Below are 19,162 nucleotides of genomic sequence, written 5' to 3'. Positions count from 1 at the left end.
ATTTGTCTATTTTCTGATTTAGGGACATTTGGGTTAATTTTTGTAGCTATGAAGGAAGTTGTCATAAACATTTGCTGAGGTTTTGTGGAAACCTTTTTCTTCATTAAATACCTAGCAGTGGGATCCATAGTTCATATGGTAAAAGTATAATTAAATTTATAAGAAATTACAAAGTATTTTCCAGAGCTGGTATGCAATTTTGCATTCTTTCGAACAATATGTGGAATTCTCAGTTGCCTTTTCATCCTGGCCAGCTCTTGAAACGGTGAATTTTGTTTGTTGGTTTGCATCAATTTGATCTATTCTTGTAGGAATGTCGTAGGATTCTATTTTGATATTAATTTGCATTTCCTTAATTCCTAAAGTTGTTGAACATCTTTTGATGTGTTTGTCTTTTTTCTGTAATTTTTTAATTGTTGTAGTACAAGTCAAATATTTTGATCCCCCTTTTATTAGCTTTTTTGCTTTTTTATTACTAAATTTTGAAATTTCTTTCTATATTTTAAATACCATTATTTTAACAAATGTTTTCTCCCAATCTATGACTTGTCTCTTTATTTTCTTAATTTTTTGAGCAGCAGAAGTTATTAATTCTTATGAAATCTAATTCACAGATTTGTTTTTATATAGATTATTCTTTCATTTTTCTAAGAAGTCTTTGCTTTCCTCAAGGTTACAAGTATTTTCTCACATACATTGTTTTAGAAGTTTTATAGTTTTATTTTTTATATTTAGGTCTCTGATCCATTTTACATTAATATTTATATATGTCATGTGAAGTGAATTGAGGTTATTTGTGTGTGTGTCACATTTGTTTACTTAATTCCCAAATGCATAATATATAATGTTTGCAAAGTTCTACTGTAGTAAATAATAAAATTACTTATGATCTAGCCACTCAAAAATCACCAGCTCTTGGCGGAACTGATTTGAAAGTATTCTGACAGAACCTAACAGAAGGAATTTCAATTGATGTTTTCTTCCATGATGAGCACTTCCAGGCTGTTCTTTGCTGCAACTTGACCACAATGTTTTAAAGATCTCAGGGCTCTGGTCACAATACTTCTATTTTTTAATTATTTTTTCATAATGATCTAAGATTGGCTGTTGTGTTACTAAATTTTTAAGCATTGTTTATAAACTTGATGTAGCTACACATTTATGTACTACAGTAAAAATTGATTAAGACTTAAGGAAGCATGTATTTTTGTGGCCATTTTATTTTAAATTTCAAATAGTTAGTATAATAAAGATGTCTCAGCCTAAGGCTTTCTCCCACCCCTAGTGGCTTGATTATGTATTCAATAATTTTTTTTTTCATGTGTGAGATTTATTGAAAAGTATAACCAGGTTAATCTGCTAAATTCGTTAGGAAGACACAAGATGTAGCTGACTTCAGTGAGAGTTTGAAGTGAATGCAACCCAAGTCATGTATAGTTCACTTGAAGGACATTTGTTCAGTAAACAAGGATTTCCCACCCCCCACACCCAAGTCCATCCCTTTCCAGTGGGCCCTTGTGCGTTTTATTCTCGTAAACACAACTTCAGTATCACTTTCTCTAAGAAGGGGCTGTTCGTTTCTATGAGCTTCTGTAAGTCTCCCTTTAAAAAATAAATCTCTTTAGAATTCTGAGGAATGGAATGCCAAGATTATAAAAAAAATAAGCTTTTCTATACAATTTAGAGATACATGTATGGGTGTGTGTGTGTAATACAACTATTTAAAATATTCTAATATTCAAGTGTAAAACTAAAAGTAAAGAAAGTTTAGTATAAAACATTGTTAAAGAGACAAGAGAGGCTGCTAAAAATATCTATATATTACAATATTCAAGTTGGACAAAAGGCTGACAATGATCAAACAAAAATACTAATGAAAACTGTGTTTGCACCATCATTTGCATAGGAAGGCTTCTAGGGAATAGAATTCCAACGTAACAAAAAAGATTCTAGGCATTAAGAATAAGAGCATATCGTTATTCCAAAGGAAAGCTGACAGAGGAGAAATAGCAATTGTATTATTAGCCTTTGTAAATTATGACATTTACTGAAACGATAATAATATTCTCTAATTTGAAGTGCCATTTTTACCTAATACATTTTTTCTAATACATTTTTTCTTTAATTAATAACTTGTTTTATGCTCATTGATCTGCATATCTGTTGCTGAGCCAATATCAAAATGATTTAATTAACGAAGATTGATAAAACTTTGATATTATTTAGGCAAATTTTACACACAATCTTTTACTTTTTATCCATTTTATTTTTCATATGAATTTTAAATTTAAATTTAAGGCTTATGAGGAAATACGATATTCAAATAAAATTATGCTATATGACTAGGTAAATTAGGGAAATCTAATCTTTTAACCACTTATTGTTTCATTTGCAAATTATTCATTAGTCTCCATTTATGGAAATAAAATTTTGGTTCATACCTTAGATTTATTATATCAATAAACCCTACTCATTTTTGTTAATTAATTATGTGTTTATTATATAATTTTGAATGCTACTGTTAAAAGTATCTTTAATTTTCTGTCTCTGAGAAGTTATTGTTAATATTAATCAACACTATTAATTCTGAATAGTAACCTCATAGATGGCCAAATGACTGTGCTCTGCTATTTGTTTTCAATTGCTCATAATAAAAAAAAAATCTACTTCTGTGAAAACAGTTAAAACATACAGATTTTTATTTTAGTTTCTAAATAATCTCTAAAAAGTGAATAATCTTCCATTCAACCAAGTGGATATATTTTAAGGTTAACTTAATGTGCAAGTGGTTATGTATTTTAAAATATTCTATTGTTATTTTAAAATTTCATTTTACCGTGGTAATGCCAACTTTATTAATGATAGACAAGAAATTTTTCAACATGATGTGTAAACCACTTTGCTGTTTGTTCGCTCATTTGTTTATTTTCAATTCTCATGCTCACTTTAAGTTTTAAAAGTCTTTCTGAAATGTATCTTATAATACAGGCACAGTGGAGGATCCCTTTATATCTCTCCACTGAGAAATAAAATCGTGAATAGGGCTCTTTCAGCTATTCTCTGGTGTCTTATAAAAATACATGTGCTTTACTCCTTGTTTTTCACTGTTACATTTCAAATTAAACTCCTTATTATACAAAGAGCAGATTCACCCTGTGTGTTCCCACTGACATACACATCTCATGCTCCTCTTCCAGGCTGCCTTCTAGGAAGTCAATGGACTAACCAAGTGACCTTCTTCTGTCTTACTTCAACTATCACAACTATATCCGCTTTCTTTCTTCATGCCAAAAATGAACATTTGCCCTAAATAATTTCATGAATTTAAATAAAATACAAGTGAATTTCCTATGAAATCATTACTTTTTTCCCACTATTCTAATTCTGCAAAACAGTTAATAAAAGTTCAATGTAATTATAAAATGCAGTGCTCTGTGTGTCTGTATAAACCAATTAACAAAATCATAGAATTAAAGAAAATGTGCACGGAATTCAAATGTATTGTCTGCATTAATTTTCCTTGAGCAATTAACTCTATGTGCCTTGAATGTAGAAGAAGAAAATAATTGATAAAATGAGTAGTAAATATATACATGTATTTCTGTTTATATACCTATTTTATACATTAATAAATCTAAATGTAACACTAATAACAACATTTTGGTATTGTTTATGCATTAGTGGTTGAGCCATATCCTAAGCTGAATTTTGTTCTTTCTATACACTTGTAGATTGTTTTACAAAGAAAATGTTATTCACACTTATCCCATAGATCCTAATAACAAGTCAAAGACAGCAACTTACTTAATATCAAAAGAATGTTAAAACTGAAATTGTATCATAATGTGGTACAAAGAGTTAGGAGAATGGTTAAAAAATAGTTATAGGGAATGAATTAAAATAAGAAGTTAAAAGTCAGAGGTGCCTTTATGTTTTGTTTAATTTTAACAAAAATATGAAACTGTTATGGAAAGATTCTGCTATGATGAGTACCATCTGGTCTTATTTTGTTATATAACAATTTGCATAAAATCTATTAAGTTTGCTGTATTGCATGCTTCAGGAATTTAATAACCCAGAATTATGGATGATATACAGTACTTGGCAACAAATGTTAATAAACAGATATTGTATTTCCAGCTAGAAATGCATATAGAAACTAATATGCAATTTTAGGCAAAATGAAACTATGGCAAATTGTTTTTATTATTTTTAGTAATTAATTTGCTCTAATTAAGAAGGTGTGATTTGTATTTCTGTGGTTCTAATTCTTTAGAGTACTAAAGAAAATGAAGTTTCATCGTTAACTTGGTAGCTTTTAAAGTGGATCATATAATTCTTCTTAGTCTCTCTTATTCTCTCACTCACTTTCTCTTCTTTAAAACATAGTGAATCCACATGAAATTCTCTATTAAATGTAAAAATAAAAGCGATTGCTAAAAAAGAAATTATATATGCAAAGTATCTACAGTGCCTTGTGTGTATATAACAAAGTAGCAATCCCTTTTCATTCTGTTAGAAAGTTATTATTCTCTCTCTCTGAAATCTGAATTATTTCTAGATTTGGCCTCTTCTGAAGTAAAGAATACTGAAAACATATTTTCAGTGATTTTTTTCTTTTATTTATTTATTTATTTTTTTGACAGTGTCTAGCTCTGTCACCCAGGCTGGAGTGCAGTATTGTGATCTTGGCTCACTGCAACTTCCGCCTCCCCGGTTCAAACGATTCTCCTGCTTCAGCCTCCTGAGGAGCCGGGACTACAGGTGTGCGCCACCCCGCCTAGCTAATTTTTGTATTTTTAGTAGAGACGGGACTTCACCATGGTCACCAGGCTGGTCTCGAACTCCTGACCTCAAGGATTCACCCATCTCAGTCTCCCAAAATGCTGGGATTACAGGTGTGAGCCACCTCGCCCGCTCATCACAGTGATCTTTTAACATAATACCTACACATCAGATACATGCATGCTTTTTTCATATCCTGCTAAAGGCAACTTTATTAAACAATGCCAATGTATTCAGCCTTTTTATGAGATCCTCTACCTATAAATTGCAAAGTTCTCTAAAATCTGTGTGTGTCTACTATCAAGATGGTAGTAAGTACTTAAAAACATAGGCTTTCTATTCATAGATCCTTATACCCAAATCTGCATTTCACCTCAAGTTACTTGAGGGAACTGAGCCAAAGTTTCTTTCTAATTGTAAATTTTTTTACAATATGAAAACCTAATAGAAATTACTATACATGGTTAATGTGTAGATTAAGTGGAATGGGAAATATGTAGCTATGCTTGGCCCAGAGAAATAACACAAACAATACTAGCATTTTTAAAGCTATTCATTTTTGTTTCTGTTCAAAACCATGAGTATTCTATCTTTATAAACTATAACTTGTGGAACCAAACAAATAGAAATATTAGTAATATTCCTAAGACATATAACAATTTTATACCATTAGAATACTTGACCAAACAATGGTATAGTGAGAGGGTGTGTATGTATAAGTGTGTGTGTGTTTGTACATATGCTCTCCTTTGTGTCTGTCATACCCATTCACAATAAATAAAGATACATTACGGAACAACAATAAAGTGTTTTTCGTATATTTTTCTGATTTTGAATCAAGCAAATCTTATTATTTCAACCATTTATCTTTACTAGAATTGTTATTTTTGGAAAGTGTAAAATAATTTTGCTTTTGTTTTTAAGGTTTTCTCTTAATTCTTCATGTTTTATTCACTTTGGAACAGAAATTGAGACAAATAGCCTCAACCAGCTAGTCAGCCAGCCAATCAACAACTCTATATTGAGTATCTGTTATGTGTCAGACACAGATGACAAGTCTTCAAGAAACAGTAATGAAACAGTCATGGTTTCTACCTTCAAGAACATCTAAATTTAATCAAATATGGAAAAGTAAAGACATAAGTACAGTGCAATAATATGACATTCATGTAAAAACTATGTAAAAGACATCAAGAGAACACAGAGTAAGTGACTTTAATTACTGATTTAATAGAGATGTGGTAGTCAATATAGTCTTTGAAGTATGAACAGGAATTCACATGGTAGAGAAAAATATGTTGTCCTTTTGAATAACAACAAAAACAATAGCTCTGGCAGGATTAGAAACAGGATGATTCCCAAATGGTGAGAAATTCTAATATATATACATTAGGGTTTTTTTTCAAAATAGTAATATATTACTCCAGTATTAGTCAGTATAGTGTTCTTTAGAATGTTTACTTTTAGAAAAAATAAATTGAGAATAGTAAACTGTATGCAATATACATTTTATAATATATAAAAAACTACTAAATATTGAGTATCCTCATAGGATATTTGACAAGTGTTGCTACTGTTTCCCTAATTTACATATGAACATTCTATAGTATATGAGAGTATTTTGCCTGTGATTATGTAACTGATAAATGGATACAGTTGTATTCAAATTAACATGTGGCTTACTAAAACACATGCATTTTCCCTCTACAATATACTACTTCCAGATCTTCTTATTTAAAATTCTTTGATTTCAGTTCATTTTATTTTCAGAGAGTAACTAACTTGATGGATTGGGCAGGACTATTTATCTATATCACATTCCATTCACTCACAACACATGTATTGGGTGTCTATTGTCAGTGGCATTCCCTACTTGTGAGCAATATTGCCGAAAACTAGGCCACTCCTTCCTTTGTAAGATAGGTTAGTACACAGGTAATTACAATGTGTAATCTGTACAAATGACTGTATCCTGCCTGTAATATAAATAGTCACATTTCCCCTATATCTCTAAATTAAGCTTCAAGTGTTGAAACCCACTGTCAGATCAAAAATTCCACTGAAGAAAGTGAAACATGCAAGAAAGTCTTTATTCAAGACTATTGCAATGGGAGAAGGGAACATAACTCACTTTGAAATTAATCCACTGAAATGTAAAGCATGAGGATTTTTAAGTGCTAGTGTGAGTTATGGAAAACATATCCCAGAACTTTAGGGAGAGGTAGATCAATGGGATATGTTAGACCTATTCACTTTTTTTGGTTTGCAAATGTTTTTCTCTGTGATTAGGCCTTTTGTATTTGCCAGTAGGTACCCATTAAAGTTACACTTCTACCCTCCTGCAGACAGGGGAACTATTTTCTTTTTTTTTGATGGCTGCATTTCAAAAGGATGACTTCCAGCTTCTTTAAAAATTATTCTTGGGTAGTAAAACTGGCAAGAGGTTTTTAAAAGATTTACATCTCCAAGGGGCAGAGAAAAAATTTACATATTTTCTAAAGTAAATGCTCTAAGAAATGGAAGGTCAGGGCAGAAAGTCAGGAAAAAACCTGTCTAAATTTTAGTCAAGCTGAGAAAACATTAAGCCCTTCTTGGTCACAAAGTATGCTAACTTGTCAGTAGGTACATTTCCAACATGCTTTTTCTTTCATGCTATCTCCCTTGTGTGACTTAAGACCCTTGGGTACCTAAACCAAGCTCTGAACACTCGTGTGTAGAAAAGTCTTGTTTAATGAATTTTATTTAGACTATAAATCATTGACCCATAGAGTATATAAAATAAATACAGGGCACATTTTCAATTTGAGAAATTCCATATATATTAATATTTCTGGGGGTTTTTTTTTGCTGCCCTTGAAAATTGGGAAATCTGGTTACAGTAGGCATTTGTATTTGTAACTCCTGTCTTGTATAATCTAATGAAAAGTCATCCAATGACTCCATAAGCAAGTTGTGGAAAGCCCTGGTGACTACTAGTCCATTGCTGCCATTTCTGATATTGATCCACTCCATCATGTGGTATAGCTGTTGCACATGAGCTAGATGCCTTTAAGTGTTCTTTGGCTTCCTCTATACCCACAACAGTGTGGTTGTGCAATAAAAAATCCATTGATAATGTTTCACACTTCTATTAGCCACAGTGAATACATCTTTTCCAAGTAGGCTTACCTGTAATCAAGACTTAGTGTATTTTTATTATAGATAACTATATTTCAAAGTATATTTTAAGAGCCTTGTATATAAGAGGATATGATATACACCAGATCAGGTTCTTACTTGAAAGAGGTTCTTCTTTTTTTTTTTTGATTATTACATCTCTTTATTAAAGTATAGTAAAGAAATAAAAATTGTATATATTTACAATGTATAATGTGACTTTTTGATATATGTATACATTGTGAAATTGTTAATCAAGCTAATTAATGTGTCTAGCACCTCATACATCATTTTTTGTGGTGAGAATAATTAAGTCTACTCTTCAAACCATTTAGAGAACACATTTAACTGATGCAGCTTTAGTTTCTTTTTTATTATACTTTAAGTTCTAGGGTACATGTGCACAACGTGCAGGTTTGTTACGTACGTATACATGTGCCATGTTGGTGTGCTGCACCCCTTACCTCATCATTTACATTAGGTATATCTCCTAATGCTATCCCTCCCCACTCCCCCAACCCACGACAGGCCCCGGTGTGTGATGTTCCCCTTCCTGTGTCCAAGTGTTCTCATTGTTCAATTCCCACCTATGGGTGAGAACATGCGGTGTTTGGTTTTTTGTCCTTGTGATAGTTTGCTCAGAATGATGGTTTCCAGCTTCATCTATGTCCCTACAAAGGACATGAACTCATCCTTTTTTATGGCTGCATAGTATTCCATAGTGGACATGTGCCACATTTTCTTAATCCAGTCTATCATTGATGGACATTTGGGTTGGTTCCAAGTCTTTGTTATTGTGAATAGTGTCGCAATAAACATACGTGTGCATGTGTCTTTATAGCAGCATGATTTATAATCCTTTGGGTATATACCCAGTAATGGGATGGCTGGGTCAAATGGTATTTCTAGTTCTAGGTCCTTGAGGAATTGCCACACTGTCTTCCACAATGGTTGAACTAGTTTACAGTCCCACCAACAGTGTAAAAGTGTTCCTATTTCTCCAAATCCTCTCCAGCACCTGTTGTTTCCTGACTTTTTAATGATCACCATTCTAACTGGTGTGAGGTGGTATCTCATTGTGGTTTTCATTTGCATTTCTCTGATGGCCAGTGATGAAGAGCATTTTTTCATGTGTCTGTTGGTTGCATAAATGTCTTCTTTTGAGAAGTGTCTGTTCATATCCTTCACCCACTTTTTGATGGGGTTGTTTGTTTTTTTCTTGTAAATTTGTTTGAGTTAATTGTAGATTCTGGATATTAGCCCTTTGTCAGAGGAGTAGGTTGCAAAAATTTTCTCCCATTCTGTAGGTTGCCTGTTCACTCTGATGGTAGTTTCTTTTGCTGTGCAGAAGCTCTTTAGTTTAATTAGATGCCATTGGTCAATTTTGGCTTTTGTTGCCATTGCTTTTGGTGTTTTAGACATGAAGTCCTTGCCCATGCCTTTGTACTGAATGGTATTACGAAGATTTTCTTCTGGGGTTTTTATGGTTTTAGGTCTAACATTTAAGTCTTTAATCCATCTTGAATTAACTTTCGTATAAGGTGTAAGGAATGGATCCATTTTCAGCTTTCTACATATGGCTAGCCAGTTTTCCCCCCACAATTTATTAAACAGGGAATCTTTTCCCCATTTCTTGTTTTTTTCGGGTTTGTCAAAGATCAGATGGTTGTAGACGTGTGGTATTATTTCTGAGGGCTCTGTTCTGTTCCATTGGTCTATATCTCTGTTTTGGTACGAGTACATGCTATTTTGGTTACTGAAGCCTTGTAGTATAGTTTGAAATCAGGTAGCATGCTGCCTCCAGCTTTTTTCTTTTGGCTTAGGATTGACTTGGCAATGCGGGCTCTTTTTTGGTTCCATATGAACTTTAAAGTAGTTTTTTCCAATTCTGTGAAGAAAGCCATTGGTAGCTTGATGGGGATGGCATTGAATCTATAAATCACTAGAGAATGCCACAAAGATACTCCTTGAGAAGAGCAACTCCAAGACACATAATTGTCAGATTCACCAAAGTTGAAATGAAGGAAAAAATGTTAAGGGCAGCCGGAGAGAAAGGTCAGGTTACCCACAAAGGGAACCCCATCAGACTAACAGTGGATCTCTCAGCAGAAACTCTACAAGCCAGAAGAGAGTGGGGGCCAATATTCAACATTCTTAAATAAAAGAATTTTTCAACCCAGAATTTCATATCCAGCCAAACTAAGCTTCATAAGTGAAAGAGAAATAAAATACTTTACAGACAAGCAAATGCTGAGAGATTTTGTCACCACCAGGCCTGCCCTAAAAGAGCTCCTGAAGGAAGCACTAAACATGGAAAGGAACAACCAGTACCAGCCACTGTGAAAACATGACAAATTGTAAAGACCATCTGTGCTCAGAAGAAACTGTATCAACTAACGAGCAAAATTACCAGCTAACATCATAATGACAGGATCAAATTCACACATAACAATATTAACCTTAAATGTAAATCAGCTAAATGCTCCAGACACAGACTGGCAAATTGGATAAAGAGCCAAGACCCATCAGTGTGCTGTATTCAGGAGACCCATCTCACATGCAGAGACACAAATAGGCTCAAAATAAAGGGATGGAGGAAGATCTACCAAGCAAATGGAAAACTAAAAAAGGCAGGGGTTGCAATCCTAGTCTCTGATATAACAGACTTTAAATCAGCAAAGATCAAAGAGGACAAAGAGGCCATTACATAATGGTAAAGGGATCCATTCAACAAGAAGAGCTAACTATCCTAAATATATATGCACCCAATACAGGAGTACCCAGATTCATAAAGCAAGTCCTTAGAGACCTACAAAGAGACTTAGACTCCCACAAAATAATAATGGGAGACTTTAACACCCCACTGTCAACAGTAGACAGATCACAAGACACAAAGTTAACAAGGATATCCAGGAATTGAACTCAGCTCTGCACCAGGCAGACCTAATAGATATCTACAGAACTCCCCACCTCAAATCAACAGAATATACATTCTTCTCAGCACCACATCGCACCATTCCAAAATTGACCACATAGTTGGAAGTAAAGCACTCCTCAGCAAATGTAAAAGAACAGAAATTATAACAAACTGTCTCTCAGACCACAGTGCAGTCAAACTAGAACTCAGGATTAAGAAACTCAGTCAAAACCACTCAACTACATGGCAACTGAACAACCTGCTCCTGAATGACTACTGGGCACATAATGAAATGAAGGCAGAAATAAAGATGTTCTTTGAAATCAATGAGAACAAAGACACAACATACCAGAATCTCTGGGACACATTTAAAGCAGTGTGTAGAGGGAAATTTATAGCACTAAATGCCCACAAGAGAAAGCAGGAAAGATCTAAAATTGACACACTAACATCAAAAGTAAAAGAACTAGAGAAGCAAGAGCAAACACATTCAAAAGCTAGCAGAAGGCAAGAAACAACTAAGATCAGAGCAGAACTGAAGGAGATAGAGACACAAAAAACCCCTTCAAAAAATCAATGAATCCAGGAGCTGGTTTTTTGAAAAGATCAAGAAAATTAATAAACCACTAGCAAGACCAATAAAGAAGAAAAGAGAGAAGAATCAAATGGATGCAATGAAAAATGATAAAAGGGGATATCACCACTGATCCCACAGAAATACAAACTACCATCAGAGAATACTATAAACACCTCTATGCAAATAAACTAGAAAATCTAGAAGAAATGGATAAATTCCTGGAAACATACACCCTCCCAAGATTAAACCAGGAAGAAGTTGAATCCCTGAATAGACCAATAACAGACTCTGAAATTGAGCTAATAATTAATAGCCTACCAACCAAAAAAGTCCAGGACCAGACAGATTCACAGATGAATTCTACCAGAGGTACAAAGAGGAACTGGTACCATTCCTTCTGAAACTATTCCAATCAATAGAAAAAGAGGGAATCCTCCCTAACTCATTTTGTGAGGCCAGCATCATCCTGATACCAAAGCCTGGCAGAGACACACACAAGGAAAAGAGTATTTTAGATCAGTATCTGTGATGAACATAGATGCGAAAATCCTCAGTAAAATACTGGCAAACCGAATCCAGCAGCACATCAAAAAGCTTATCCACCATGATCAAGTGGGCTTCATCCCTGGGATGCAAGGCTGGTTCAACATACGCAAATCAATAAACATAATTTAGCATATAAACAGAACCAAAGACAAAAACCACATGATTATCTCAATAGATGCAGAAAAGGACTTTGAGAAAATTCAACAGCCCTTCATGCTAAAAACTCTCAATAAATTAGGTATTGATGGGACGTATCTCAAAATAATAAGAGCTATTTATGACAAACCCACAGCCAATATCATACTGAATGGGTAAAAACTGGAAGCATTCCCTTTGAAAACTGGCACAAGACAGTTTTCCACTCCTATTCAACATAGTGTTGGAAGTTCTGGCCAGGGCAATCAGGCAGGAGAAAGAAATAAAGGGTATTCAGTTAGGAAAAGAGGAAGTCAAATTGTCCCTGTTTGCAGATGACTAGATTGTATGTTTAGAAAACCCCTTGGTCTCAGCCCAAAATCTCCTTAAGCTGATAAGCAACTTCAGCAAATCTCAGGATACAAAATCAATGTGCAAAAATCACAAGCATTCTTATACACCAATAACAGACAAACAGAGAGTCAAATCATGAATGAACTCCCTTTCACAATTGCTTCAAGGTGAATAAAATACCTAGGAATCCAACTTACAAGGGATGTGAAGGACTTCTTCAAGGAGAACTACAAACCACTGCTCAATGAAGTAAAAGAGGACACAAACACATGCCCATGGATAGGAAGAATCAATATCGTGAAAGAGGTTCTTCTAGTTGAAAAACTGTTGAATAATGAACCAGTTTTATTTTATTTTAAAACGAGATCTCACTGCCCAGGCTGGAGTGCAGTGACACAATCACAGCTCTCTGCAGCCTCAACTTCCCAGGCTCAGGTGATCCTCCCACTTCAGCCTCCCAAGTAGCTGGACCTACAGGCGCACACCATCATTCCAGGCTAAATAGAGATGAGGTCTCACTATGTTGCCCAGGTTGGTCTCAAACTCCTTGGCTCAAGCAATCCCCTCTCCTTGGCCTTCTAAAGTGTTGAGATCACAGGCATGAGCCCCTCCTAAAGTGTTGAGATTGTAGGCATGAGCCACCATACTCAGCCATGGACCATTTTTTTTTTTTTCTATTTTAAGACAAGTTCTTGCTCTGTTGCCCCAGGTGGAGGGCAGTGGCAAAATGCAGCCTCATCCTCTTGAAATCAAAACATCCTCCTGCGTCAGCCTCCCAAATAGCTGAGATTACAGACATGTGCCACAACACCCAGCCAACTTTTTATTTTTTATAAAGATGAGGTCCCACTACATTGCCTAAGCTCTTCTTCAACTCCTGGGTTCAAGCTATCTGCCCACCTCCACCTCTCAAAGTGCTGGGATTACAAGAGTGAGCCACCATGCCCTGCTGTGTTTTAAATGGCACCATAATATGAAAGAGCTCCTCACATATTATTTTTTGTATAATATTTTATGCCATGACTTACATGAAGACAAAAAGTTTGATTTTATAACCTTGGCAGAAGCTTTCAAGTTGTTTGGGATAACTAACTTGCATTATTTATATGATTGCATTGGATTAGACCTCTTTGTTAGCATCTACAGCAAGACAAGTTAATAGCTTCCAAGTTGTTTGAGATAACTAATTTGACTTATTTATATGGTTACATTTGATTAGACCTCTTTGTTAGCATCTACAGCAAGAAAAGTTAATAGAAACAATTGTAACATAATTTGTGGCCAGTAAGCAAGTCCACATGAACAAAAAGTCTTGGAATTTTAGTTAATCTACTCTGAGGTTTTGCTTCCTGAAATAGCTGATCAAACTTATTTACATTATTACCTGATAGTATTCAGAACTGATGATAAAAACAAGCAATTATTCTCTAGTGTTAGTGAAATTATTTCAGTGGTATTAAGGTAAGTCTGGAGGCAATCTATTATAAATGGGATCAATAGTTTACAGTATCCTGGAGTTATATATGATTATTAAATAGATCAATAAATAAATTAACGCAGAGACGTAATTATAAAAAGTCTGGAAAATTTATGATTCAAGAAAAGCATTAGCTGATAAGCTTATTCCTGTAGAAGATATGTCTGTATTTTTAAATACATTGTCCTTAAAATAAATTAAGTGTTCTCTAGAAAATATTATTTTATGTTTAACCCTATGTTGGAGTCACAAAATAATAAAAGTAAAACAAATATGCCATTATGCTGGGATAAATTGATTTGTGATCTATTACAAAGAAAATTTAAATCTTAATACAGCCCACTAAATTAAGCTGAGAATTCTATGATTCAAAATCACATAGATAATTCTAAATATAAGTAATTTATTAGACTGTTCATATATAGGCCAAAATTCTTTCACAGTGTATATAGTAGCCATTTTTAAAGCTGTGTATGGAGAAATCAATAAAAATAAGATTCAGAAAGTTTTTGTAGTTTAATTTTAACCCAGTGCTTATAAGACTTAGCCTAATAAAATTGAGAAGACAAGAAAAATTAAGTTTGTGAAATTGATTCTTAAAGAGCAGAGATTTTCTGGAGCTCAGCAGGTATGTGATATTTTCATAGCTAGAAATATGATTCAAAGAATAAAAATGTTTTCAACATGAAAGTGGGTATTATAATTGTCTAAAAATTCAGGATTTAAATATTATTCTAAAGTTATACTTTTTAAAGTGATATTACAATTTTGTATGTATGTGTGTGTTCATGTATTTTCACACAAAATGTGACATACAAAAGCTATCCAGAAGTTAATTTAAATTAAGTAGCATCGAGAAACGAAACTCCAAACCAGGATCACAATCATACTGACTCTGTGGTGGGGTATGAAATAAAGGACAATTAAAAAATAAGCTTTTCTATTCACTGTCGTTTCTGTGTTCACTGTGTAAAATCAATCAAATGGGAAACCTTATCTTCAAAGGTTAAAATATGGGTGTAGCATGTTTGTAGAAAATCTACTAAAACGTCTATGGTCATTATCAATCAATTCTTCAAAATGCAAATGACAGAAAACTCATATTGGCTTAGGATAAAAAGAATGTATTGCATTGAATAATTGAAATGTCCCAATATGGCTACAGTCGGATATTCAAAGGATTTAAGAAAAACATGTGCTTATCTCTATATCTTAGCTTTGATTTCTATTGTGCTTTCTAAATTCGGACTGAGTCTTCCACACCATGCAAGCTGATCTCGAGCAGCCTTAAGCTCACCGTCTATGATCTTGACAATATCAGTAGAAGCAGATTGCTTATATTTACAACAGTTCCAACAACAACTCTGAACTAAGTCTCACTGACCTAGGGTTGCATACTCATCTCTATTAGACTAGATAAGGTTTGCTGCAGTCGTAAACACTCACCAAGCTTATTGTAGTTTAACACGAGAAAGTTTTATTTGTTGCTCAAGTCATGTCTGATGCAGTCATACCGTCTTCAACTTACGACTCATGCCCTTAAATGTCTCCACAGCAGAGAAGAGAGAGGAACTACAGGATAAGCACTATTTACTGGCTTGAAAAGATTTCAATCAATGGACCCACCTGAACACAGGAGATATGGCTAAATATACCTTCATATGTGCCAAGAAAGAGGAAAAGGAACAGGACTTGTTCCTGCCATGCCTTACTTTCCCAATCGCTTTTCACTAAGGTTTGGTACGCGAGTGAACCAGACTAGGGTAACATATTCGCTCCTAATGTGGGCGGAGGTAGGAGGGTCAACACCAATGGCATTACAGGGGGCGTGGTGGTGGGGAGAATTCTCAAAATAACACAGAGTAGCTTTTGTAGATCAATGAGGGAATTGAGGCAGAAACACTAGATAGACTGACAAGCAAACTGCTCAGATATATAAAAGTTGTCTAGAGAAATATTACCTTCTCATTTTTATCAAATAGTAATACAGTTTGTCACATTTTAGTTGCTGTGTTTTTTTCATTATCTCATCTTCCCCAACAAATATTGATAATAAAGTTGATGGCTAAATAACTGAAATATGATTATAAAAATGTCCTGATGCCATACTTAATGATGCTGTATTTCAGTAGGTATAATAAAAATGAATTTTCACTAAGGAGTACTATTTATTTTCAAGAAAGACACACTCTATGTGTATATTTGATAGATTACTATAAACTAAAAGTCATTTTTGGAGTTAAAAAAGAAATAAGTGTAGCTGGGCATGGTGGCGGGTGCCTGTATTCCCAACTACTGGGGAGGCTGAGGCAGGAGAATCACTGGAACCCAGAAAATGGGGGTTGCAGTGAGCCGAGATCGTGCCACTGCACTGCCCTCCAGCCTGGGCTACAGAACGAGACTCCATCTCAACAACAACAACAAAAAAAAAAAAAAAAAAGAAAGAAAGAAAGAAATAAGAGGTATCTGAGTTACTAATACATATTCAAATTTGTGAAGATATCTTTAGATATTTTCCAGAATAATATATTCCTAGAATTTTAAAGTTAAAAATAATGCATCTCATCTGATCCAACAGGAATCTTATGTGTGAATGCCTTGTCTCTGACTGCATGCCACATGTATTGAATATTGGGTTACCGCAGTCTTTTTTATATTTAGATTCAATCCATATACCAAAATATTAATAGCTACCACATTTATTCATACGACTATTATCAGAGTTTAATGAAAATTGAGTTTCATCCAAAAGTTCTAATGAAATGAATAGAATGTTCCATTGACACCTAACAAATGTGTTGTGCAGACAGAAATCAGAAGTTCTGAATAGTCTCATATGCAAAGCTAACAACACTGTTTTATTTCTGTCAGGTCTATTATCTTGCCATTTTATTTTTTAGGTACTACGTTGAATTGATCTGCTGTCTCAAACAGGGAAAATTTCATCTTAATGCATTACGCAAATTAATTGCTAATCCATCATAGTCTCATTTAGTTCTTTAAAATACTATACAACAGGCTTATATTAAAAGCATGCCCAGCTACATTCAGATTGGATGTGCCTGATGTTATCACTTTTCCCCTGCCTCTAAAGAATTCTATATAGAAATGGGCTATCTGGGATCCTGGAAAGGCAGAGATTGTTCAGGGTCACCTGGGAAGGGATCCCATTGCCTTTGCTGAGAGGATATGGCCTCGCTGATGCTGTGCTGCTGCAGATATAGAAAAACATTAATATGTATAATATTTACTTAAGAGAGTTGCAGATATTAGTAGTGTAAATCTTTGAAGAAGATGCTGCAACCTGGAGTATGAAAAGATTGTGGAAAGACAAGAATGTGGCAGTGTTTCCAACTCTGACCAGACATTACCCATCTGAAGAGTATCCCCAGATAGAAACGGGAGGACAGAAAAAGTCACACTAATTTATATCCCATTTACTTGTGCTCTGTACAGCCATTACTACATCTTTGGTTTTAAAAAATTAGGAATAAATGTGTTTTTACTGTCTTTCCCCACCAATCCATATTCTATTTGAAAATTGTCAAAGGATATTCTTTGAATTTTCATTTCTTTTAAAGCTTACTCCTGTAAGGTAGTAAACTTAATACCCTTTCTTGCCTTGTCTGAAAACTCATAGTGACCTCATCAGAGCTTACTGAGCCTCTAAATCTAACTTTACATTCACCAAAAACTTAGGCAATGGAGGAATATGTTAGATGACATCATGAGAATGAAATAATACAATTTCAGAAAGTGGGAAATTCTAAAGAATAAATGAGCCCATTTAAACAGTGAATGAATAAATAAAAGGCATGAACCAGACTAAATGAAGAAGAGGCTGTAATAAACTAAATGATGGACCCCATTTGGATCTGGATTATATAAAAATGTATTTTTAATATTTCAAAAAGATGAACATGGACTGTTATTATAGAATATGAATGGACTATGTTTAATCTTTTAGGTTTGATGATGATACTATTATAGTGAAATCCTTATCTATTTGTGATATATAGTAATGTATTTATTGAGAAAAAAAGTGTTTCAATGACGTTCATCATTTTATGATAATGTCATTCCTCAGTGACAAAAGCCATGTGAAGTATACTTAACTGAGAAAAAGTACAATTATTCTTGATTATATCAGACAATGTCACCACTGTGGCAATCAGAAGTGTTTGACAGGTTCAGTTACATGCATCAGTTCTTGCTACGTTTCATGTATATGAATAAAATATGTAAATATATATATGTAGGTGTATGGACACACATGCCTACAGAGACACACATATTTATTACTTAAGTTCATTCCTTTTCATTTTGACTATTTCTTGAACATTGAAAAGAAACAGAAATTATTTGAATTGGCTACCTAAGAAATGCTGCTACAAAGTCTACAGAAAGAAAACTGCACTTTAAAGTTTTGTCCCTGCTTAGAAAATTTTAATCCTATAAGGCTTGGGAGGATGTAGGCCACATTAGAAAAGCACAAAGAAAGAAAAGAAAGTGGAATTTTTGCAACTTTTAAGATTTCTCCAAATTTTAATAGCAAGATGCATAAATCATATTGGAGGTCTATTTTTAATGCAATTATTTACATATTAATACCATTAAAATCCTTGAACATTTGTAAATAAATAACTAACATATTTGATACTTTAATATGAAGTTCAAAAAACACCCGGTATGTAGGTACTTTTAAAACTCTAAAAAAGCTTTAAATAAATGTTTAGACATTATGGGCAAGACTGTATCAAATGCTATGATTAATGTTACTAAATACTCTCTATTACAAACTTCTGTTTTCAGAACCTGACATTATTCTGAAAAAGTCTTGGTTTGCACGAAAGTGTCGCATGTTTTGCCTTTTTCCAAGGTGATTTTTTTCTCACATGTGGGAGGAAAATCTGTTCCTCTTTTGCAACAAGTGAGAATGGGGAAAAATATAATTTTTCATTGTAAAAATAATTTTCTACCTATTTTTATTTAAAGTAGTTCAAATGGCATGCTTATATAACTATTATAAATAATTTTGCACTTTTTGTTTTGATTCTAAAAATTATACATAATCATTGTAAAACTATTTAGAAACAGAGAAGCATTTACAGAAATACAAAAACCCACACATAGAAAACAGCATATTTCATATTTTTTTCCAGTTCTTTTCAATCTTTAAAGATGAATACATATATATTGAATATTTTAAGTATTG

The sequence above is a fragment of the Pan troglodytes genome, chromosome 4 (assembly GCF_028858775.2).
Source record: "Pan troglodytes isolate AG18354 chromosome 4, NHGRI_mPanTro3-v2.0_pri, whole genome shotgun sequence".
NCBI lineage: Eukaryota > Metazoa > Chordata > Mammalia > Primates > Hominidae > Pan > Pan troglodytes.
Note: the sequence above shows the minus strand (reverse complement) of the source record.